At 43.1% G+C, this 16,918-nt stretch overlaps 1 protein-coding gene across 1 annotated transcript in view; it reads left to right on the top strand.

The window, feature by feature from the left end:
* The first annotated feature begins 1,417 nt into the window (after positions 1-1,417).
* Positions 1,418-16,918, top strand: part of TRPS1 (transcriptional repressor GATA binding 1) — a 217,784-nt gene continuing 202,283 nt past the window's right edge. The window contains exon 1 of the mRNA XM_086741187.1: positions 1,418-1,518. The gene's annotated coding sequence lies outside the window, so the exon portion shown is untranslated. The remainder of the gene's footprint in view (positions 1,519-16,918) is intronic.

Genomic DNA, 16,918 nt, shown 5'->3' with positions numbered 1-16,918 from the left:
TGTTTAAGTTTGGAGTGAGGGCTGCGAACGCCATACGCTCTACAGTAGGGTTTCATTTGCGCCAGCGTGTATCTCCGAAGATTTTTCGCTTTACATTTCACCATGTATCTGAGGATGAAATTGCAAGGAAAAAGTTATGTCATTCAAACACTTGGGGGGAAGCAGCTTCATCTCTCGCACTGTAATGATTTAACTCTTTTTCAGCTTCACCCTTGAATAACGTGTTAGTAGTTGCAAGCAACCATAATGCATCCGTTTTAATGTGAAATCAGTTTAAAACGACTTGCAGGGGAGGACAAACACGCCATATAAAGTCACCTAACTGCAGAAAAATTGTGTCCAAATGCCCAACAAATGTTTACATAGTTTTTAACGCCTACTATATTTGGGATTTTAAAACCCTTTCACAGGAACCTTTTATGTACTGCTTCTCCTTAGAGAGTGTTTTTACATTAACATACAGGCTTCTGGCAATTGGTAGCACGGGAGAAATTGGGGTATTTCGGATGGAAAAGGTTCTACACAGGCAGGAAAAGTTGTAAGGCTTTTTGTCGGAGCAGCTTGCGAGCGGTGTCACGCAGCAGGCAGTAAAGGGGAACAGTCAGCCCCAAACTTGGCAAGTGCCTGTCCATCCGCCCCAGCGCCCGCACAGAAACAGTGGCGGGGGGCAAAGGGGTGAGGGAGGTGACACCAAATCTGCGTTTCCCCGCGCGATCCTCCAAGCCGGGCTGGGGTCTTCCGAGGGCGGCCGTGGCCGCGCGTGAGTCGCGCCTTTTATTCCTCCCCCAGCCCCACAGGACAGCCGCGGGTCCCGGTGACAGCGGCCAGGCAGAGCCGCCCTCCCGCGGGCCGCGCCTGTGGCCTGCGGGCCGTCCCCGCGCCGACTTCGCCGGAGCCCCCGCCGCTTGCCCCGGGCTTGGGCCGCGCGCGCGCGCCCGCGGCGGCGGCGGCCGTGGCCCCGGCGGCGGAGGCCGCGTCGCGCGGCGGGCGGAGGGCGGGCGGGGGGCGGCGCGGGCCGCGCGGCGGGGCCGCCTGCGCTGTCTCTTTAAGGGCGCTCCGTCTGGGGTGGCGCTTTCCTCCGCCAAGGCTCCTTTGATATTAATAGTGTTGGTGTCTTGAAACTGACGTAATGCGGGGAGACGGAGGTCCTGACAAGCGATAACAGTCCTGATAACGCGCCGGCCGCCCCGCGCTCCCAGGCCGCCGCCTCGCCGCCGGCGGGGCCGCCGCGCCGTGCCCCGGCCCGCGCCCCCCGCCCCGCCGCGCGCCCCCCCCCCCCGTCACCACCCCCGCCCCGCACCGCCCGCCGGCGGGCCCGTCGCCCCCTCCCCGCCAAGCGGGGCCGAGGGGGGAGGCAGCGGCGCCGCGGCCCCCCGCCCCCCCCACCTCCCTCCCTCCCCGGCCACCGCCACATAATCCGCGGCCAACTCCGCCGGCAGCAGGAGACGGTTCATGGCTCACGCCGCGGCTCCACCATCTTCCAGGCTGCCGGGGCCGTTGCTGACGGTTAATCAACAGGTACGGCGCGGGGGGGCGCGGGCGGGGGCGGCCCGGCGGCGGGGAGGGCGCCGCGGCCGGCGGGGGCCGGGAGGGGGCGGCGCGGCGGCGGCGGGCGCGGAGGGGTTGGGGGGGGGGTGGCGGGGGCACGGCGCCCGCGGCGGCGCCCGCTCGAGGTGTGTGTGTGGGGGGGGGCAGCGCAGGGGCACCCCCGTCCCCAAAAATACACCCCCCCTCCAAAAAAAAAACCAACAAAACACAAAACAACAACAAAAGCGGGCGGTGGGCACAATCGCAGGGAGCGGGGGGCTGCTCGGATTTCAGAAGCTTTATTCGGTGCGCCCCCCCTCCCCGCCCCCCACCGCCGGTGGGTCAAAGCCATGTGTGATGGCTGGAAATTGCCGACTTCAAAACCGCGGTAGCCCCGCTGGAGTCGGGAGGGTCAAGTTCAGCAGCGGCGGCGGGCAGGGGGAGCAGCCCCCCGGCCCGGAGGCGGGGAGGGGAGCGGCGGCGAGGGTGGGGGGGGTTGGTGCGGCTCTGCCCTCCCCTTCCCTCCGCGCCTCTCCGCGCCTTATCTCCGCGGCCGCCGGTTCCCCGGCACCGGGGCGCTCCGGGGGGAGGGGAAGGGAGACGCGGGGGGTGGAAGTGGAAGACGAGCAAAGAGGGTTTGCATCCGATGAGCTGCAGTCGCGCAGTCGTGCCGCTCCTGCCGCCGCTGGAAGTTTTAATGGGGATCATGACAAGCGGGGCACAGAGACACCATCATGAAGAGTAGTAAGTTTGGGAAAAACTTTTTTTTTTTCTTTTTTTTTTTCCCTTCCTCTTTTCCTGCTCCTTGCCCGGGGACACACCGGGGGAGGCCGGGCGCGGAGCTGTGTTGCGCCGGGAATGGGACTTGGGGTCCCTCCCGGTCACACCGGGGGAAAAGGCGACATGGTGGTGGTGATTTTTTTTTTTTTTTGTTTTGGTTTGGGCTTTTTTTTTTTTTTTTTTTTTTTTTTTTTGAAATCAGAGCGCAGAGAGACGTAAAACTTTTCCCTCTTAAAGGAGAAGCTCTGCTCTCCGCACTGCTCCCCACACTCGGCTCTCCCCTGCCTGCCACAACTTTCCGGAGCGTCTCACTGTGTGTGCCCCGCCACCTTCCTTCCCCGTGGCCCCCTTCCCTCGTCCCGGGGGCTGCCCCCCGCTGCGGTCACCGGCCCGTTGGCTTTTCGAGAGGGTGGAATGAATGGGGGCGAAGCCGGGGGCGGAGGGGCTGCGCGGCGGTGGGCTCCCCGGGGCCGGGGTGGTCGGGGGGGACCGGGGTGGCCGGGCCCGGGGCGCTGCCGCCCTCCGCCGCGCTGCCCGGGGACGCAAGCGGCTCCCCGAGGGGGTTTGACATTTCGGGGGCTTTGTTTATCCTCCTCCCTGCTGCAAATCGAGGCGCTCAGACATCCCGGCACTCCCACGCGGTTTCTAGTGGGGCCCGCTAGCCTCCCTTATGTTTTATCTTTTTTTTTTTATTATTATTTTTTTTTTTTTTTTCCCCACAATCGGTTGTTTTCTATCTGCAAATGGCAAACTTCTCAAGTGTACTGACTGAGCTGTGGGGATGAGCGATGAGTTGAAGTGGAGAGACGTCCCCCCTCCATCACCCCTTCCCCCGGCACTGCGAGTACCTGGCCTGGCAGGGCTGGAGCCCTGCACCCCTGGGCAACCAGGGCGACAAACCCCGTCCCAGGGGAAAATGTTTTTTTTTTTTTTCCTAGTAAAAAGAGTGTAAACTATTAGGCGGACTGTGCTGCCTTCGCTGCTTTTGCAGCACACAGCGCATTTTGAATGTTGATTGAAACAAACAATAATTTAATACGCTTCAGGTTTTATTTAAGCGAGTTCAGTGAGTCTCCTCAAGGAGCCATCCAACTTCTTTGCCATCCGGGCAGTCATCTTCAACTCCGCGACCGAATCCTATGGATGATGGTGGCATCATGTTACTTTCCTGTTGGTTTTAGGAAAAGTTGAACATTTAGAGAAGACTGCCAGAGTTAAAAATGCAAGGGGCAGCAAAGGAAAGTAGTGGTAAGAGCCAGTTCCTGACGTGGACAAAATGAGAATAAAAGTTACAGTAGTCTTCTGAGTTGCAGTTTGTGTTTGCCTCGTGTTCACAATATGTGTGTGTTAGGTTAGACAGCTCTCTCAGATATTCCATCAGAGTGACATTTAGAAAAAGCCCTCCAAAACAGTGAGGAATTTTTCTTTTTTTAACATACTCTGGGTCTATGAGTAAATACAGGGTTTGTTTGAGAACATCAACTATTTCCTGTAAATTGTGATGCTGACAAGACTGTCTGGAAATGATATCAACACTTTGAAAGGTTTTTTTTTTTTTCTTTTTTAACCACTGAATGAAAGTTTGTTAATAACATGGTCAAACCAAACAAGTGGAACCTTTCTGTGTAAGAGAGGGGAAAAAAAAAGGGATTTTTATTTTTTTTTCCTCTTGAAAAATGTATACCTGCTTGAGGTTGGCCACACAGAACCAGTAACACTGGAGTTCAGTAGTGCATCAGTGCCTATATACAAGTCAATCCTCACACTGTTTGTGACAACAGGAGTCTGCTTCACCTTTTTAAGATCAAGAAAGATTAGATTTAGAGAAGAGTAGTCAGTTCATAATCCACTCTGTTCTGTCTGATTATTGCTTTTTTTTGGTTCCATATAATAACTTTTCTCTGAAACTTTACATATACGTAGTCACAACAAAGTAAGTAAAGGGCAAAGTTGCATCAGCTTTTAAGTTTACGTGTTTTGCCTGCGATCCTCTAAAACAGGCTGTAAGTAACACTGGGCAGTCTTTGCCTGTGACAGTATGACTTTATTTTTTTCCTTATTTCATAGTAATGTTAATAAAGGGGAAAAAAAATGTAAATGACAAGTTCAGAGATCTGAGGCTTCTCTGGGCATCAAACACTTAGAATGCAGCCAGGTTATCTTCTTATACTTTTAATGCATTTTTAGCGTAATTTATACGGTAGCTTTGTGGGTTGCCTTATGCTTTTATCGGTGATTGAGTAAATTGCGTATTATTTTATGAATCCCTAGCAGGATTATGTTTCTATCATGTGTTGTCCATCATTTGTAGTAAACTTTTATAGTAAACACTATGATCATGCATGCTCTGGCTGCATGCGAAGAATATTATTATTCACATATCGCGATTGTGCATTAATAACAGTGTAGTACTTACTCCTGCGTGTGGAGTCGGGTGTCTGTGAGATGCAATGCTTGCTTGTTAAATCTCTGTGTTTCAATCACATTATATTTTAATGCTAGTTGACGCATAAGGTTTTGTATTTTCAAAGCATTGTGCAAACAATGACTAATTACTTTCTGTTCATGCGAATTACCTATTCTAGCACTTTATCAGGCAGTTGCTTTGAAACAAAACTATTTTACATTACAGTGTGAAAGAGTTAAAAAATTAGCAAAGACGTTTAGGAAAAACCCAAAATTTTAATTACAAATGGGCAACTTTGGGTATGTATTTAAATTTTTCTTTTTATGTGGAACTTTCCTTCTAAGTTTGAGAGGGGCGTATGTGTATGAATATTTATGTCTCTTACAAACTCTTGACAATATTTTAATGTAATAATCTTAATAGAAACATTCTCAGATCTTAACTGCCGCCACACTGGCAGTATCGCTTTAATAAAGGTTTGTGGGTAACACCAGCTATGACATTGTGAGAAAGTTTATGGTTAAATATTTTTGAACGTGACAGGCTGGGAATCTGACAACTCTTTTTGTTAGGTGAAAGTAAAGTGGAAATAAATTACGTTTTTAGTACAGTTTCAGTTAAAACAAACTGCCACTTGGTAGTAAAAGTATTGGCCTTGAACAGAAATATATTCTGATTAAGATATTCTAACTGGTGTGTAAAATGAGGCCATTCATTCAGTAAACTGACAACTTTCCAGTTAGTGTTTGCCCTTGCTTAATTTAGTTTCCTCAACACAACTAGTGAGGTAGTCTGGGTCTGGTTTTGACAGTCCCGCGCAACTCTAAACTCGGGCATTTTTGTCTCAAATGTTACACCTCACGAGTCAAAAAGCAATTGGTTAAAAAGAACAGCAGGCAGGTATGAGGAAAAAAAGAAGTTGTTTCTTTTTTGTTTCTGAAACTTTCTGAAGTTCTTACCTAGTAAGAAAACAATGCTATTTTCAAATACTGGTGATTAATACTATAACCATCATAGTCTGCAGCCATCTATTGTATAAATACCATTGCCTGTTGACCTTTGGATACATTAATTACAGCATATCTGGTCTAGGTTCTACTATTTTAGTCTGTCCAGAAGATAAATAAAAGTGCCCTTTCCAGTCCTCCTGGAGAAGGAGAAGAACTTTTTTTCTCAGTCCTGTCATGAATTATGGAGTTCTTTTCCCTACTCTGTGCCAATGAAGTTTGCTTTTGACTTTAAAAAGATAAGCCTGCATCCAAACAGAGAATATTTGATTAAGACTGTTTTCGCTTCAGTTTTTTTGGTACGTAAGAAAACTTTCTGGGCTTTGCTTTTTTGGATTGCGTGTTTGCTAATTAAAAGAAAAAGCACGTAATGAGTTATATCAGATGATGTGAAGGATTAAAGTACAATTGCACCGTTAAATAGTAAATGTTTACAAGGGCAAGACATGCAACTACATTTTTTCAGATTATTATTATTCCCTTCTTGATGTTGTTTTGCACCTAATCAATAAAGGGCCTTCCAGAACGCGGCTCCTTAGCCAGTTGTATACGTGCCCAGAACATAAGAAATGCTGCTGGGGCAGAGGAGCGCGGGGGGGGAGAGAAGCGATGGCATGTTATTCTGACTTCTTCTCGTGCAGACCAAGGCTCAAATGAAGCACAGAGCAATGGGAGAATAACTGCCACGCTCTCAATTCAGGTCCCCAGTGGACATTTTGTCACACCCCATAAGCGTTGCACAACCGAACACCATTCCACTTGATGTGTCGTCCGGAGTCAGAGGAGGCTCTGATTTGGCGTCATGGGGTTTAGAAGACTGTGATTTAGTGAACTGGCATAGCTGCATGTAAGAAACTTTGTTTAATAGCCATCTATCTTTTATTCATTTTCTGTGCTATCGCTTTCTTATTTTCTAGTACCTTTAAAGTGGTTCTTTAAAATTTAATAATAACAGCACCAGTGGAAAATGCAGCTAAAGTGTAACAGAAAATGCTGATCTTTCTATCAGTGTTTTTTATTACAGTCCTGCTGCATTGACTAAGGAATCTTACTCCTACTGCAGATCTCTGTATGTGGATTTAGAAAAGCTATAGAGAGAAAATTCTTCATTAAATCGCGTAGCTGCCACCAGCGGCACTTCCGTAGGACGTTCCTCCAGAACCCAGTTGGCTCTATCCCGTGAAGTTCGGTGCAACTTTTCCGTGCTCATAGGAAATGCACGCAAGTGCAGCAGCTACAATAGGATTATTTCTGCCTTGAAAATAGAATTATTTTGAATTGCAAGGTTTAGTCCTAATAGTAATTTTTATTTTCTTAGCTGTGGTTCACGCATGTCTAATTTCTCATGAGTCTGCTTTCTTTCCAGGCTCAGATTGACTTTTTTTTTTCCCCCTTAAATTTATTTTAAAATATTTAATTTTTAAAATGTTACTAGCCCTTTAAAAACCTGTAATAAATGCTTTACAAGTGGCTAGACACCTTCCCTGGTGGTTTAATTTATACAAGCAGGAAACTTTCTCTCCTTCTTTCTCTCTCTCTTTCTTGTTTTCTTTAAACCAACTGACGTAATGCCAAACTTTGCTTTAAAAGAACAGACAGAAGTAATTGGTAGCTTTTAACTTTTAATAATGTTCTGGATTGGTTTTAGTGGCCAAACTGCCATTTTTTAAAAATTCAAGTAAAAACGGGCTTGTGGCCTGAGGAAGAAAGGCCCTGTTGATGCAGTTATTTTTATTCTTGTTTTTCAATCTGTTATTAAAAATCTTTCCTGCTGAGCTCTGCTGGATTTCTCCAATTGCTCTTTGTGATGGCTGGTGCATTTCAGGTTACGGTAACTTAAACTGTTTTCTGGTTTATTTATTTATTTATTTATTTCCCCTATGGACATCTTGAGATGCTTTATCCTTTTTCTTTTTTTGGTTTGATTCCCCCCACACCTCTTGTCTCTCACCCAGCACTCGAAATCTTCTTTTGGAGAGACAACTTATTTTGATTCAGAGAGGAATGATGTGTTAAACATACCTTTGGTGCAGTTCAGTGAATATTATTTTTGTAGTATGAGAGCGTTTTACACCTGTTAGTGACGCTGACTGGGAAGATATTCACTGCCCATTGCAGAAGACAGGAGAGATCCTGTCTTGCAGAGCGGCTACTTTCTATGCGCTGTCCACCCCAGATTTTAAAGCTAAACCATATTTTAAAATACGTTTAGTAATAGTCTCTAGCGATCTGTATCTATTTGTATTAAACTGATATTAGAAACAAGAAAGCCCTACAAAAGGCTTTTTAAAATTTATCTATAGTTAAGAAAACTCAGTCTACTCTGTTTTATTTTCTTTCCTCATTTCTTTATTTTGTTTAGAGTTTTCTGGCTTATTTTCGTAATTTCTCTTCTACGTCTGCTGGGGTTTTGAACACAAGCGAACTTTCTACGGTAAAAGACTGAGTTGGGCAATAGACTTTCTTGACGAAGTTGACGTCAGGACGACTTCATAAGTTGGCAAGTAGGGAAATCGTTCAAAGACCAAGTTGGCTTGTGCCAGTTTTCCCTTCCTTTAGGGGAGACACTCCACCCAGTAGGAGGTTACCCCACCCAATGCGGAGAGCTATAATTCAGTGGCAACACTTTAAATGTCAATCCTCCCTAGGGTTTAAACCCCAGACTTGTCTTGCCTCAATCTTTATATTTAATCTAACATTCAATCTGTTGAAGTAACATCTCATCTTCATAAGCACTTTTTGGGCCTGATCCTGCAATTCTCATTCTTGAAAAATACTCGTTGACATCAGGGGGACTTTTGAATTCAGTAAAGGCTGCAGCGCTGGCCTCTGCAGAATTGTGTGTGTCTGTGTCTCTGTGTCTGTCTGTAAGTAAGGTTGTGTCCGCTTGATGAATATTGTATAATCTGTGTTGTTAAAGATGAAATTGTAAAATACTTCCTTTGTAGTCTTAAAAATATGAAGAAGTCGTGGAGTCGTGATGCTGTAAAACTTTCTTCAATAAGTGATGTGTACTTATTTTTCTTTAGCATTTTCTCAGATTAAAATACGAGTTTAAACAGTTCCAACTCTGAAGATTTTAAGGCATTTCTGCCATTTCTCTATATTTCTCTATATCATGCTGTAGATGTATTTTTGAATGCTACTTTTGGCAATTTTTTCATCTCTAATGGAAAATGAACATTGCAGCCTGTAGCGTAGTGCCCGAAACAACTCTTGGGGTACTTGGATAATACTGACAATTCCCAAGGAAAAAAGTAGTTTTAGGGTATTCTCAAAGTCAACATGTAATTTTTATAGGTACATTTTACTTCATTGTGACATCTGTTCTCAAGCATCCTTCTCAGATCCCCCATTACTTTTAGTGAGGCTGATAATGCAGAGGGAAATATAGAATTTGATATTGTAAAAATGTTACAGAAAAAGCACCGATGTGTTCATCTCTCTGCATTTTGAAAACATGCCAGCATTTTTAGTTTACTAATATATCTGGAAAAAAAAAAAAGGTCTGTAAAAGGTGATGTTAAAAATCATCAGTGCACTTGTATTTCTCAGCAAGACTTACTTAAACAATATGCTTCAGTTTTGCCTCAAACTATTTCAAGCCACCTCTGGTCCAAGAATGCACCAGTTCTTGGTTCCTGGAAGATTAAGCATGACAGTTTCTATTATATAATGAACAGCAGAATTGTTTGAACAAAGGTAACATATTTTGATTTGTGTACTTTTTTTTGGCAGCTGGCACTAGTGTAGGTCTAAAATGAGTGGTGATCTAACAATGTAAATATCTGAATGTTCTTGAAACACACAGTATAGATGTAATGTGTTTAAATCATTGAATCTATCTATCTATATTATATAGAATGTGTATGTATGTGTATATACAAAGCCGTAAATGGTGTGTTCTGCTATCTGTAGCCTTCAAGTGTGTATCCTTTGGGTATTCCTGACCTACTTTGCAAAGTCTGCAAGTCTAAAATACATACTGAAACTTTAAAAATTAAACATACAGCTTGGTGGTTCACAAAATAAAGCAAGGGGGAATTTTTGGTAGCAGTTAATTAAAAAAAAAAAAAAGCGTACTCTGCCTAGACAGATACCTTGCAGACTGCCTTTGAATATCCTAGAGACTTTACTGGGGTTATTTTAAAAAACAAATTCTCAACTGATCTAAAAAAAAAGTTTGAAGTAGATACTGAAGTTAAGTATCGCCTAAAATTCCTATGTGCAGATGTGGTTTAATGTTTAATGGAAGTTAAATGAGTTAGGATAAAGCAATTTTCTTTGGGGGTAGAAGGTTTTCAGTGTTTCCACAGTGATTCTTTTTAACTTTCTCACACGCCGCTCTTCAAGAAAATGCTGCGAGTTATGCGGAACATCATCCAAAACTTACTATGCAGATGAAACATTGCTTCATGAATTCAGTTAGTGAAAGAAAGATACTTCCAGTTTCAGCTTCCTAATCTGAACATAGTTTGCTTTCCTATTTAGTGTTCTCCTTTTTAGGTGTATTAAAAATACCCATCAGACCTTCTCTGGCTGCAGTTACAGAGTATAAACCAAAAATGCAATACATGCCGGTTGTTGCCGAGCTTTCTCCTCCTGCACGCATAGATATGGACATGCACGCACACACACAATTAATAAAGTAAACCTTGCCCCAAATACCTGAGGCAAAAGCTTGTGAAAATAGATTAGCTTTACCATGTGCCTTGCAGGTAAACAGTATCTGACTGTGCTAGAGAGAGGAGAGCTCCCGAGCGGCAGCTGCCTGCCCGCACCGCCTTGGCACCCAGCGCTGGGTGCTCTGGTCTGGGGGCTGGCAGTACAAATCCCACACCTCATTTCAGCTGTCGCAGTGGTCGGAAGGAAAGAAACAGTAACCAGAGTCTCCCATCTACTCGATATACTGTTTTCTTTCCGTGGCCTGCTACTGATATCTGAAATTTATGCCACCTGATTGAGTCTCCTTTCACGTTCTTCAGATCTGGAGTTTTCTTTAGAACTAAACTCCTATTTGCATGTTACATCTATCATAAAAAAAAAATATATAATGGACTAAATTAATCCTGTAATAGTTGTTTGAGCATACTGTAGGAATGTAAATAATTTTGTGGTGTTGAGCTCATATTTCCAGTCTTATTGGGGGTAAGATCAGAAGTTATTGACAATATATATCTGAGTCATTCAGCTACAATAAATCTTCTAACAAATATCCACCCTTTGCACACCCAGAGATACTCTCAAAGACTGTTGAAATTCGGCACACACATGTATCTTACGTGTAAGTCCGTAAGCATGAGTAGCAGAGGTATCTTCCGCGATAATCCAGTAGTATTGCTTCCTCTGTTAGACTACAGCAGCAGCAAAGCAGTCTGTGGACAAAAAGTCAGACTGACACTTGATTGCTGCTGGCTCTGTGGCCCTCAAGGATGTCTTCTCCATGGAAAAGAAATTGAGAAGAAATGTGGGGTATGGCTCTGACTCCAGCTCTGCCACTGTTCAGGACACAAAGCATTAAGCACTTCGTCTATATCAGGTCAGAAGTGATCACACATAGCCCACTTTTATCTAGGTGCCATTCTGTCATATGTAAGGTATGCCCTGCCGTGTTGTCTCTGTTACTCTGCCTCCCTGTTTCTCCCTCCAGCCCGTCGGCTGCTATATGCACATACATGCATTCTAAAAATACATGGAAATGAAAGTCCATCTGTGTTGCATAATTTTTTTTTCTTTTTTTTACAAAAACACTAGTGTTTGTATTGTTCTTTCTCTGAGCCCTTAATGAGTTTAAAGAATTTAATGTGACTTAATGAGGATTCTTATTCTATTTCTGACACAGAGACTAATGAGGGAAAAGTAGAACAAATTGAAACCCAACTTTTACTTGTGGTTAGTTTCATGATGTCATCAAATGCAGGATATTACCACTCCTGGAAAAGTTTGCAAATCTAGGCAAGAATCCATTTTTCATCACTGCCCCTTCAGTTGTTTATGACATGAAGTTTGCTAGTGAGAAAACAAAGTTTAGCATAACTTGATTTTTATTTTTTTTTCTGATGTTTGGGCTGGTTTGATTTTTAGGAGAATGATTTTTATGAAAGTGAATCTAGCCTGCTTTGCCTGGCAACCTTGGGGAAAATTAGATATGACCAAAGACTGATTAAACCCCTCTCATAATGGCCGTAATCTCCCCCCGTACTTGCAAGGGACAAAACTTCTGCTAACCTCATCTAGAGTAAGATCTGATCTCCGTCGGGAAACTTCCTAATTATATTGCAGCTTACTGAGAGAGAACTGTGGGTTTTGGGGATCTGTGTTACACTTTCTTACTGTTTGATACTTTAAAGCAGTTTTATTGCACTTAGGACACAGTGACAACATTTTGTAAGGCTCCATCTTGCATTTTTGCTGCCTCGCTCGGGATGGTCAAAGCAGTATTTCACCACGCAAAGCTGCCCTTCGGTGGGACCATGGTTTGGTCTATCACCTTTAAAAGCAATTCTTTTGGTTTGAAATCAGTTCACTTCCCAGAGGGAAATGAAAATTAGAAGTAGGTTTAGGTAGTGCACCTGCTTCCGAGCCCTGCTGCTGCTCACTGGCTTTGCGGCCGTGCTTTCTTGTTCCTCACTAACTGCTCCCAGGAAGGCTCGTAGAAACAGCAGCGGAGCGACTGAAGCTCCCGTATTACACGTATATCCACGTAAACAGGCTGTAATGCCCTTGTAAAGCTGTATGCCATGCGGTGGGCATCAGGATATTTTTGACAGGCCAAGGGAAGCAGTGATTTTCATTGTCCCCAGAACGTTCTTTTGATATAACCAAACTGCAAAGAGTTGCAGCATAGTAAATTAAATGCTTTTCTACACTATCTGATTTTTTTTTTTTTGGTAATTAGTAGTATTTTAACAACATCAGAGAAATTGCACAGTGGTGTGATTGCTTAGGTTGACGTTAACCCTTGGCTCTTCTGCTGTTGCTCAGTGTATCGTGTCTGAACTGTGATGGATTTTATTAGTTTGCATTTTATTTTTTTGCAATTAGTTGTCGGTTTCATGTTGTTCACTGCAACATGAGATAGTTCAAGTAAATTAATAAGAATTTGAATTGGAAATGGGGGCATTTTTAACCAACTTTCTTAAGCATTATCATGCAAACAGAAAAAGAGAGTAAGTTGTTCGGTTGGTTTTTATGTATGTATATATGTGTTTGTGGTTTGTTTTTTTTCTTGCTGAAGGTTTTCATAATTCAGTAGTTCAGCAAACATGAGCATGTTCTGAAAATATTTCTCACAGATGGCAGGTCTGAGTCTATAGCTTTCAGGTAGATAGTTTTGTTAGGACATACGGAGTCTAGAGCTGAAAAACTCTTTTCTGGAGTTTTAAAACCATTGGAAAGTAAGATTTATTGGACCTTAAATATCCCAGTGGTGCAAATTTATTTGGTGTTCATGGCAGTCTCTGCTTAACTTTCCTTAGAGATTTGGTGTGGTACTGCATTATCTAAGGAACGTTTGAAATGGGTTTGCCTAGCTTTTTTTTTTTTTTCTTCAGTCATTTCTCAATTTTTATTTGCGCATATGAAAATCTTTACTAACAAAGATGACCTGGTAGCTCTGCTGAACTTTCTGGTACAAAACATTTCACCTGAATGGGACAAAATTCAGAATCTGAAAAGCTGGCATTTTAAAAGATTTTGGTTTCAATAGTGGCGTGTGACAGTGGCTAGTTGTCAATGGGAAGGAGCTTAAAAAATAGTCACAGGAGAAAGAAAAAGCAGCTGTGGAATTTATTTTACTGGGTGAAAGGAGACTCATGGTTAAGCAAGCTTTACCTTCTTGGGTTTTCAAAATTTATTGCCCCAAAGACACATGCCTAAGTAGAAAGAGAACTAGGATATTGTAAAATCCACTGTGACATGGAGTGCTCTTACTGCATATGAATACAATTTATTTATTTTTTCTCTCCAGCAAACTGTGACTTCCTTTGTCTTAGGAATTTCAGACGAGACGTTACCAGAGTAATGCTGCCATAAACCCTGCACTCCTCAGCTGTAGCTGCGTGCCGTGCGATCGGGTCTGTGGTAGTTTTCACTGAGCTACTGTGCTGCTTTCAGGAACGGGACTGCACTGACTTTACTTTTGCAGAAAAAGTACGTTTTCTTAGAAAATGCAGTGCATGAAAGAAGGGCAAGAAGGAGAGCGAAGAGAGTGCTCTGATATATGAGCTGAGATTATGGATGTTGTAATGCCATTTATTGTAGGATACTATAGAAAAATCACATTGGGACCAAAGTGCCTGTGGATTACCATGTGATATTTATTACCATTTTCCTGTGTTTTCCCTGGTTAGGATCTAATCCGTCAGTGTCTGGAGCTGCTTGGAGTTAAGAATTTGTCCATTCAGAGAGGAAAACCTTGCCAGCTACGGGATTTCACTATTTTACTACCTGTATTTATTTATTCGCCCTCTAAAATTTCCCAGATTGAGTGTGGAAGGCCGAGATGAGGGTAAGCTGAGGGAATAGCAGGGGCACGTACCTGCTCAGTAAATAGTGTTTACTGATTATTGTTTACTGCCGAGCAGATTACTGCCGTTGTGTTTCTGTGAAGCAACCTGCTCGCAGTGAAGGAATGAAGCGAAGTCGTGTGCAATTCTGAGGTGGCTAAAAGATGTGCTTGTGACACGCTTCTAGCAAAACCCATTTTCAGTCGCCTGGTACCTTCCCCAAATGCTATAATTTTGCGAGTGACACATTTGATTACGAGCAGCCATCAAAATGCTCATAGGCCTCTTGTTTGAAAGAAGAATGTGCTTGAATTAAATATTTGCAGGTCAGAGGAGTATGTTGTTCTTTTAATTTGCTCTTCAGCTTCCTGCCCTTTTTCAATTTGTTCGATAGTTATTCAGTTTTGGAGTTTATTTTAAAGAGATGATAAAGTATGTGCTTTTGCATTCCTTACTTGGACAGAGCTTCCCTTTGTGTCTTTGGGAGAGTTGGTCTGAGCAAGAACTGCCGCCTGCTTTTGCCTTGATATGGAGAGGACGTGGTTTGTAAAGGGGTCCTCACAGCTTCCTTACTGTGATGAGCTCTTTGCTTCCTGGCGGAGAGATTTTCAACCTCACGTTCAATCCCTTCTGTAAGGTTTTAGGGAACACTATGAACTGTCTTATTAGAGCTGGCAGTGAGGAAAATGAATGGAATCTGGGCACATCTCACCTCTGTGTTAGGGGAATAAGGTATAAAAAGCCTTTGCTGAGCTTGCCTGGTAATTCTTTGGTTATCATCTTCTCATGATGGAATATGCACATAGAAAAAACACGGGAGTTAATGTTTACTTTTTGGATGCTTTATTGTCAGGCGAAGAGAACTGACAGTTTCATGGTTAAGTGCCTAAAGTTGTTTTTGGCTTTACAGTTGTTGAATTAATCACTGCAAAGCTAACTAATTGTGTACCTTTTTAAGCTTCCCCCCTCCGTTAATGAAAGGGAGATATTTTGCTCTTTCTGTCTTTGGAGTCGGGTTATCCCATTAACTGCTAGCAGCAAGCGCTTCAGCTTTTGTTTTCTTGAGTTATCTCAGGAATCATTCTTCTAGTAGATGGTGAATTTACTTACTGATCCAGTTATTTATGGCTTTCATGCCCATGCTATAGAATGGGCAGAGGTGTTTTAAAACACTTTTTCAAATTATATAGAAAATGCTGGCTCCTTAATTCTGAGTTTATAGATGTTACTACTTGCTGCTGTTTCAATTTGTTAGACAATATCTTGGTGTCTTACTGAGAAGTTTCTTAGCCAGAATTTAAAGTTTCAAGTGATTTTTTTTTTCTTTTCAATTTTTCTTCCTGCTTAAGTGGCAGACATGGGCAAAGAAGTGGCAAGGATCTCATCTTTATGGTGTGCGGTGCATCAGGGTTGAGAGAACTGCAGGCTAGTTACTCACTGGTTTTAAAGAAAGATGAAAAAGTCCTTGCAAAGATTAACTTTATTTCTGGCAACACTTTCATCAAATTTTATTATGGCACAGACTGAATCAAAGGATGAATGGACAAAGTTGGGATTTTTGCCACTTGGTTGTTTTTTCTGAGGCTGTGTAAGCTTTTTTTTTTTAAATAAAAAATTAATGTAGAATGCAATGTTTCCCACAAGAGCACCCTCACAGATTTAGCATAAAAAAGTGCATTTTAATTCAAAGACACTGGTACATTTCTTAAGGCTTTGAAAGCAGTAATCCAACAGGTATATAAAGCTGTAATGGTAAACATGGTGATTATTTGTATCTAGCATTGCTAAAATATGTGATTTATTTTAGTGCTTGTTCAGATTAATGCTATTTATTTAAGATATCCAACTTACTCTGCATTTTAAATACAAGTCTTTTGGCTTCTCAGTTTGCTTTTTTTAATGTCAGCTGGCTCATTTCAACTCATAAACAAAGGTTTCACTTCAAGGACTTTTCGTAATGTAAAAAAAAAAATCTCTAATTGCAGTTGGGAATTTTGTATATATAACTAAACTAACAAGTCTATGTCTTGTATGGGAGAGGTGTTAGCGATATTATTTATCTTAGGGTCCACGTTATTGAAGGCAGGCCTAATGGCAGTGAATCATGCACACTGTATATTAATGCAGTCCACTTTCGGCGCTATATAAATAGTATTGTAAATACACACCTGCAAAGCGTCTGCAGTTACGTGGTCGTGGCATAGAGTCCCTCTGTGCTTTCCTAAGTACATATCTCTGCCTGTATCGCATCTTGCTAACCAAGGCAGCATACTGCAGCTGCTGTTCCTCTCGAGGAGGTGTCTGTAAAATAGAACGCTGCAAAACCAAAATTTTGGGATCAGCTTTATGCAGAACACATGGGTGTACTGTTGCTCGGTCTTTTAATACCCGCCCGGTCCTTTTCCTTGCGCCGGGCTAGCCGCACAAGATGAGCTGGGTGTCAATGTGAAATGTAGGCTGGTCCTCCAAGCGGGGCAGAAGACGAGGTACGACTTACATCAGCAGGAGTTCTCCTGGCTTTCCCAGAGCGGGACGTAGTGAAAGACTAGTCTGAAAAAGCCTTTATTTCTATCGAAGGTCTGAAAACGTGGCGACTACACTAGCAGCAGGTTCTTTAATTTTCATCCGGTGCAGTAACAGGGCCCTCATCCTAACCATACTTCCCAAACTTTTCCTTTACTTCAGCAGGC

Source organism: Chlamydotis macqueenii, chromosome 2 (assembly GCF_036417535.1).
Source record: "Chlamydotis macqueenii isolate bChlMac1 chromosome 2, bChlMac1.mat, whole genome shotgun sequence".
Lineage (NCBI taxonomy): Eukaryota > Metazoa > Chordata > Aves > Otidiformes > Otididae > Chlamydotis > Chlamydotis macqueenii.
Note: the sequence above shows the minus strand (reverse complement) of the source record. Positions and strands in the feature narration are given on the sequence as shown.